Here is an 8,614-nt window from a genome sequence, read left to right as displayed (position 1 = left end):
ACCTATATCTTCTTACATGATGTGCAAAGTGTCTTTTATTTAAGGGAGGATTTCTCCCTGGCTATTATTTCCAGAGTCCAAGAGGAGAGGAGTGGATTTGTTTCAGAGGATAGTAGTGATGATGAGGCAATGGAAACATCCAGCAATCCAATGGAATGCCTTCGAAGATGCTTTGAGAAAGCTGAAAAATACAAGGAGACACTACCTGATGAAGCCACCTTCCAAGAAATAAGACAAAGCCTAAGACCATCAACAAGTAACAAAGAAGTGGAGGATTGGTTTAACCATTCAGGTCAGGGGTCAACTACATCTGTAGACCTGTGGCAAGAAAACCTCTTTCTGCAGGATGAGATCTTCATGGTAACTCTCTCTCTCTCTCTCTCTCTCTCTCTCTCTCTCTCTCTCTCTCTCTCTTTCTCTCTCTCTTTGTGTCACTTCTGACATGGTATGTGCAGTCTTGGATTGCTGACAAGGATGACTTCCTTCGGCACCGGACAAGAGAGTATCGAGGAAGGGATGCGGCCCTAGGGCAGTACCTTTCAAAGCTTTACGAGTCGCCGATAGTAGTTTTTCACAATTCCATGTCACAAGAGGGTTCAATAGCAGCTTACACATTCAAGACACTATCACGCTTCTTGGGTGACCGGTGCTGCCCAAAAGTGCAGATAAAGTCATTCTTGTGGACAAAGTGTTTGCTAGAGATTGTTTTGGTTACTGCCCGGGCTATACAGGTGGTCGGGCAGCGTATTACTACACCTACACAGCAATGGCACTAGCTCTTGGTAGACAAAACCCAGATGAACTTTTAGAGTATGGCAAACATCTCATGATTCGTTACAAGGGTGACGTGCCAAAAAACAAAATTTAACCTTCAAAATCTTGATACACTTCAAGTAGCAATTGTATAAGATCATGTATTACATAAATTTTGTACAATGTCATCCACTCAGAGTATCTTTCTCCACTTGTGATTCACATACACCATTGTCTCTCTCCACCTTCGTTGACTTTCACGAGCTCCGGAGTTGTTGTATGCCATTGATCTTTTAACTTTTTGTTGTTGTAAATGTCTGATGGCTTGTGCTGTTGCTGAATTTTCCAAGACTTCTTTTGCCTGCATTCGATGAATGATTCTACGATAGAACCATTCAAATAGTTCTCTCAAACTGTTAGCCTTGATTCGAGAGCCACCATGTCGTGTGTGCCTGAAATAAGCATTTCTCGCCATGTAATGAGACTTTTCCATCCCTTGGGTATTCCATATTGCCGGGTTCCCATACTTTTGTATAAAATATGGTAAATGATTAAAGATGATGTGCTGGATATGAAAACAGATTAGTTAGAATGTTTTACAGTCACATATTTGCACATAAGAGAGAAAGAAATACATGATAATACCATGTAGTGAGTAATCTGGGTGTCTGTCCATGCTGTCTTGAATGATTTTTTCACAATGTTGAGATTTTCCTTGAGCTTGTTCATATCACCTTGTGACCAGTCATCTTTGTCGCACATCAAAAATAGGATGTCTATTGATCGCCAAACCTCAGCCTTCGCGTTACGAGTAGTTGGTTCGTGGTCTTTGACTACAATATGTAGCTTTTTCCAGCTTTGAAACTCTACCTTGCTAACATAAGATGTGTTATATATTTTTCCATGTTTTGTTAGCTTTGGATCTCTTGTACCTTGGGGCTTAGATAAAAACCTCCGTGCCTTCACCCCACCGATGGATGGTTTGCATGGGACATCCTTCTTAGCAGTTGATCTCTTTTCATCCCGCTGGATTTTCACATTGCCACCATGAAGCCCCATATCCGACAGTACCATTTCTAAGCACTGCAGGGCTACTTGTCGTTCTGCGGAGTTCTTAATCTTCCAAGCAAACGCGATGTATAAGTAGACCAATTTCTCCACAATTCTACAAAGGGCATGCATTGTACAAATGTGGACATTCACAAGTGGTATTTTCAAAACCGGTCGAAAAGCAGGATCCTCAATGTGACGTGTTGGAGCTTTTCTCCACCACTTTGGGTCCATGACCTTTGCAGGCTCCATGCAGAACAAACACGGTGACTTTGCCATTGCACCCATTCCACAATTATACATGCACTTTAATGTTTTGAGGTCACATGCAAGATGCCACTGAACTTGAAAGTCTCCCCTTCCATCTAGACGTAGTACCTCTCCCTGGTTAGTCTGTCGATCAATCACCTCTAGAATATTAGTTCGATGGAACACCCAATATAGAATCTCATGATCTTCTTTCTTTACCTGCAACACAAAATAAATGAGACTTAAGTAGATGTGAACATTTGAGCTTACCTGAGAATCTCGCTTACCTCAAACGCACCAAGCCACCATATGTTAGATTCTGATTGAACACTAAAATATAAAGGATCATCACTGGGACACTTTGAGAGGGCTCTATTCATTAAAGTAATAGTAACACGCTCTAGCTTTTTCTCTTTAACAAGCTCACACTCATCCAGTTTTAACACAAAATGTAATACCCCACGTGACTCTTCAAATGTGATGTTGTAAAACTCCACCATTCTCTTCTGTAATATCCGCAGGTCCATAAAAATATTGTTGAACTCATCATATGCCATGTTTGCTCCATGGCCACTGTAAGTTGCTTTAATATGAAAGGGCTGTCCAAGATAGTCTCCCTGTGCCTCGTTAAGCTGAAGCCTCTCTTTCCAAACACTTGAGGCTGATGGTAGAAGTTTGGATTTTATACCCTTCCTAACAAAGATGGATGAGACAGACTTTTGGATAGCCGAATATCCTCTTTTGCTTACACCAAGTGAATCAAGTGTGCCTTGTATCTCTTTTGCAGGCACTGAGTTCTCTGAAATAAAGCGGTCCACTACATTTTGTTGTAGGACCTTAAACTTCTTGTCATGTACTATATCTGCTGCCAGGCTTCTACTTATAAGTGGCTTCAATCTCTTTCCTATATTGGCTTTGGGGTCAATGTTTTCCTTGTCAGGATAGATTGAATCTCTACATGAAGACAATGCATAAGTAAATAACAGAAAATTTGCTTCACTAACACTATTTAGGCACATGAAAACAATGCATAACAAGAAAAAACAAAAAGATTACTTAACTAAGACAATGTAGCCAACCAAGAAGCATCACCTTAATTCTCGGATTCTTTTCTTGAGACCTCCTGATGCAACCTGCAATGTTTCAAGATTGTGCAATTTCTTCTTTCGGATACGACCACCCAAGATGGTGTCCTTCATTTGACAACTTCGCACCTTTCCTTTCAGTTCTTGTACCTCTGTTTTATGTTGCAAAATGGTAACCTGATCTGTAGAATGTAAATGTGAAAGGCGAAAAATCTCACATTGTTGAGCTTGGAGAATGCTCTTGTAAGTTTCAGCTTCTCTTGTAAGAGATTTACAATAACCCAGAAGGCCCTTTTCTCCATCACCAGCAAAGGTCAATAAGCTTGTAGGATTGACAAACGGTGGAGACGCATTAGTCATTGGATTCTTAGGGTAGAGAGAGCCTCTCGTCCAGATATCTATGTGTTTAGCTCCTTGAGCTCTGAGCGTGTCTATGGAAGCGGGAGGTATATGTGTGTTTGTTTTACTGCGCTTAATCAATGGTTGGTACTCATTGTCCAAATCAATGTGAAGGTGATATTTGGCTCGTTTCTGGGTAACATTTGTGCCATTTGAGGAGTGCGCCATTAGCCAAATGTGCAGGTTTAATGGAAAGTGAATAGCGGTTGCACCTTCGTCCCTCCATGTTAGCCTCATTCCCTCCATATTGACGAGGTTCATTCAATGCAACTGAAAAGAGGATTATCCCTCAATCACTACGAACGAATGTTCAGAAGAGTAAGGAATCTACTTAAAGTACACTTTTTGAACTTTTACTATGAAAGACCCAGCTCTTTTATTTGCCATTTTTTCTAGAGAGAGAGTGCAAAAAATACATTTTCTTAGAAGGCCCTCCAAATGACCTCCGAAATTTCCTAATGACTAGTTGAAATTGCAAGATGCTTCCCAACATGGATCGCGATCCATGTACTTTTTTGCCAGAATTTATATGCTACCTTATGCCCTTGTGCCTATAGTAATCCTAAATGCATTGGCAAAATTTGGTCAAATTGGGGTAATTTTGACAAAGTTATGCTCATTTTTCATTTTATGGTAAAAGTTGCCTTTTCTTCAACTTTTTTACAGTTTTAAACGAGTGGTAAATCATGTTTCCAATCTGAAATTGACCTCAGGATGCCTCAAAGGAAAGCACAAAGAGAGTGGGGAGCACCACCATATGATATCATCCTCGAATGAGAAGGCCCATATCACAGATTTGGCGCTCGAAGCAATACCGACCAATATATTCATTGAAAGACTTCAAGCAACAAACAGAGAGATAGTAAAGACCACCATCTTCCCGAGGGAATTGTGGATACTACACTAGAAGTTCGAAGTGCAAGCAGGGGCCAGGTGCATACAATTGGTTAAATTTCTATGACTCATGGGGAAAAAATTTCAGAACGGCTCATGAACTCATAAGCTCAATTCAATACAATGGGGAAGCCACCCTGACTGACAAAGATGGAGCGATAGTCAATGACACTCTCCATCTGCAGCAATGAACACACAACCTATTGTAAAAAACAAAAGCAATAGATAATAACAAAGCCTTTCTAAGCAAAGAGGATACAAACTGACATATCAAGATTTGATCTACTCGGAAACAAAATTTCCGTTGTGCCTCATATCGCAACACTTCAAAGTACAAAATCCACCGAGAAACATTGAAATGCTGTTAAACACGACAATGGTAATGGAAATGGGGTTAGTAGAATGAAGAGTGGTCAGCTCTGACTTTGGAAACTACCTCCTCAAGAACAAAGTAGAAGCAAATCTTAAGGGTAGCCACCACAAGAGCAAGACCTAGACAAACGATGGACCAGTGACGACTTCAATCACCTACCAAGCATTGGGAATGATTATTGATCTACCACCTGCAGAAGCACAAATAAATTTGATCCACAAATCCAAAAGGTCAATAAAATTGATAGCGAGACCATACAAGGCCAAAACCAGAGGTCAAACAAAGAAGGCAGCGCAACAAGAACTGACACTGACACTAATGAGAAGATAGAGTTGGACGCATCAAACAGTAAGGAAGATGGGTCTAAATAAAGAGACACCCCTTCTGAATACCAGTCTTCAGATTAGGAGCATGGGAGTGAGTTTTTCCATGATATACACTTGATTTAAGAAGAGAATAGCCCAGATGGCAGAGGCCATCCCAATTACCCAAGCCAGAAGAACAATGGAAGAAGCACACATGCAAAGACAGAGTCCTCCAATAGAAGCAAAAGGAGAAAAAAAGCAAGCAAGCAAAAGCGGACGATGAAAAAGAAGAAGAAGAAGAAGAAGAAGAAGAAGAAGACGTCCCTTTACTATGCAAACAAACAACAACTCTTGAACGGATCAAACAATGCAAAAGATAGGAAGCGGAGGAGAATCTAAATATTGGTAGTGACATGTGGCAATGGATTCAGAATATTGCTAGTGACATGCACCAATGGATTTAGAATGAGCTCAAATGAAAGATGGAGCAAAGAGAAAGAGAGGATGCAAAGAGACCACGCATCAATGATCTCGAATCAGCCAACGAATCTACTAAGGCCAAGGAGAAAGATGAAAACCAAGAAGAGAAGAGTGAGCAAGACACGCTTGACCAACAAGAATATGGTTTTGAATCACCAAAAGACAAAGAGGTACCTTCAGAGGCTGGAACAAGAAAAAAAAGAGGTTGTACACCTTCCAGAACAAGTGGTAGATAAGGTGCTGCCACAAGAGAAGGCACATCAAGAAAAAGAGATAGCACTGCTCGAATATACTAAAACTGAGCTGCTATTGAAGTACTCAAAACAAAGGAAAGAATGAATTATAAGGTTGGACCCTCGGATCAGGGCCAGACAAGTCAAAGAAAACTACAATCGCCTTGTTCACAAGCTGTAGCAGGTCATTTGACATTTATGCCTATTTAGACTAGGTCAAGCTCTAATTCCAATGCCAAAGAGCTCTCTACAACTTGCGTGCTAGATCTGGAAGACACCAAGAAAGAGGCAACTATTGCAGCTGAAAACACATTGCAACTACAAAACAAAATAGAGGAGTTGCAAAAGGTCATGCTGCAACTCCAGTCAGAGTTGCAAAGGGAACAAAAGAATGCCGCCTATTACTACAAGGAAGTCTAACACTACTCTGCAAGTCGAGCAACAACGACTAGAGAAGGAGATAACGAGAGAAAGAGAATAGAGTGAAAAGCTACAAGAGTCCCACGTTGTGGTCAACAAGACTGTGACCTAGATTTTAGCCTTGTAGGAGACACCGAGCTCCTCAAGCTTGATAGGTAGATCAAACTCGCTGAACAAAGAGGTCCAAGATCTAAAGGGGACCGTTGCTCAAGAAAAATACGACAAGAAAATCATGACAGTAGGGCATAGAGCAATGTAGAAATCCAATGACAAAGAGATTGAAGATTTGAGAAAGCATTTGGCAGAGGCATAGGGAGATTTGGAGGCTCTAAGGGCAACATAAGCAAAGCCCGAAAAGATAGCCCCATTGGAATTTGAATAGACAGGAGGAATTGATCATTTCATATTTGAATCGCACCAAGAAAATGTTCCAAGTACAAGCATAGGAGAAGCAATGCAGGAATCTGAAGATCTAGCCACGACATCCATTTCGGAGTGGGTCCCGACTTGGACTGACAAAGTAGTACCGAATCATTTTTTTATTTTTTATACCTTCATTTTACTATCATGCTAGTGCTTCCTCCTTTGCTGGACTACTTCTTATTCTAGCATGGCCCCTTGTTTGAATTTATCCAATATTAAAAGTTCAATCTAGTCTCTGCTTCAGATTCTGATTAAAAGTCATTCCACACTCAAATACCGCTCTTAGACTGGGAATAGCAAATTCCATTGGTACTACTACCTCTATGTCATATACCATTCTAAAAGGTTTCATATCAGGACTGATGTTGTAGGTAGTTCCATAAGCCCATAATGCTGACTGAAGCTTAGTTTTGCACTTGTGTGGATCATTTGTATGCACCTAGGATAATACCGTGTGGATTTCCGGTGCTTTATTAAAAAAATCTCAATCATTATCTGAGTAGTTTCATTAATAAAGTGTGTTCCTTGATCTGAAACTATTCTATTGGACATCCATATCTGCATATGATGTTTTCATACAAAAAGATAGTTGTTGATTTAGCAGTGTTGTTCGGGATGGCCTTTGCTTCAACCCACTCGTTGACATAATAGATGGCCATAACAATATACTTATTATTTCCTAGAGTTACTTTCTTGAATGGCCCCATAAAATCCAGACTCTATTTCATGAAAAAATTCTCAATGGATACATTGGAGTTAGTGGTATCATATCTACTACCATTGGCCTTCCCATTCTCTATAAAATGTCACACATCTTGTAGAAAGCTCTGACATTAGCTATCATAGTTCGCCACCATCATCCTACCTAGAGAATCTTCTTATATCAATTGAAACTGTACTCCAACATCTCCATTACGAGCTTCAATCGGTACCTACATTCATCCTCTCATTGGCACACATCTCCAAAGCAAGCCGTCAATGCCTATTGTGTAAAGTGCTCTAGAAATGATCGTAAATTTCAAACTTTTATGATCCATGCTTTCCTCTTATTATGGGACCAATCATCTAAAAGCTTCCCCATCTCAAGAAAATCGTAAACGTTCTACCATTCTGGGTTTGTCTTTTCTTTAGTTGCAGTCTAGAATAATTCAACATCTACTAGGTCATCACTTAAGAATGTTTGTGAGCACCCCTTTGTGCTTCTAGAAAGGAAGTCTACTACACAATGTGTTTTTTCTGGCTTATGGAAAATTTTAAATTATAACTCCATTAAAAACATTATCCACCTGTTTAGCCTTGTAAACTAACCTTGTTGATCAAAAAAATAAGAGCTTGATGATCTACATAGAAGTTAAATATCTTTCTGAGTAGATAATTTCTAAATGTGATAGCATTGATTACCATCCCAATGCTTCTCTTTTAGTAGTTGAGTACCCATTGCTAGCTGTATTAAACCAGCGACTCGCCAAGTAGACTTAGTAGCCCATCTTCCCATAAGGATGGGCCAATATGGTTCCCATAGCAATGCTTGAGTGATAAAGAGTCTTTGGGATAAAAGTCACTTCATTTTGTCACAGAAGACATCATATGCATATGATGTCTCAAGTGAAAAATTAGAGACCAAAACTTATATTTGAGCTTACATAAGTGTTTGCCATCACAAAATAGGCCTAGAGGCCAAATTTCATTCAATCTGGATTAGTTTTGGCTTATCTAACCTCCAAGGGAATTTGTATGCAACCAAACAGAAAAAGGAGTGATATACCTGACTAAAAGTGTCAAAATCACAAACTGGGACTTGGAGTGGTTAGAGTACATCAAAGAGAGTCTACACTTCAAGTCTAGAGTAATTCTAAAGTAGAAGTCATCATACGCGTATGAAAACTCCAAGCACAGTTTTAGGCCAGATAGGAACTTTGACTAGTCAAAGGACTTTCTTTTGACCCTAGA

The sequence above is a fragment of the Adiantum capillus-veneris genome, chromosome 7 (genome assembly GCF_014529385.1).
Source record: "Adiantum capillus-veneris isolate H3 chromosome 7, ASM1452938v2, whole genome shotgun sequence".
Lineage (NCBI taxonomy): Eukaryota > Viridiplantae > Streptophyta > Polypodiopsida > Polypodiales > Pteridaceae > Adiantum > Adiantum capillus-veneris.
Note: the sequence above shows the minus strand (reverse complement) of the source record.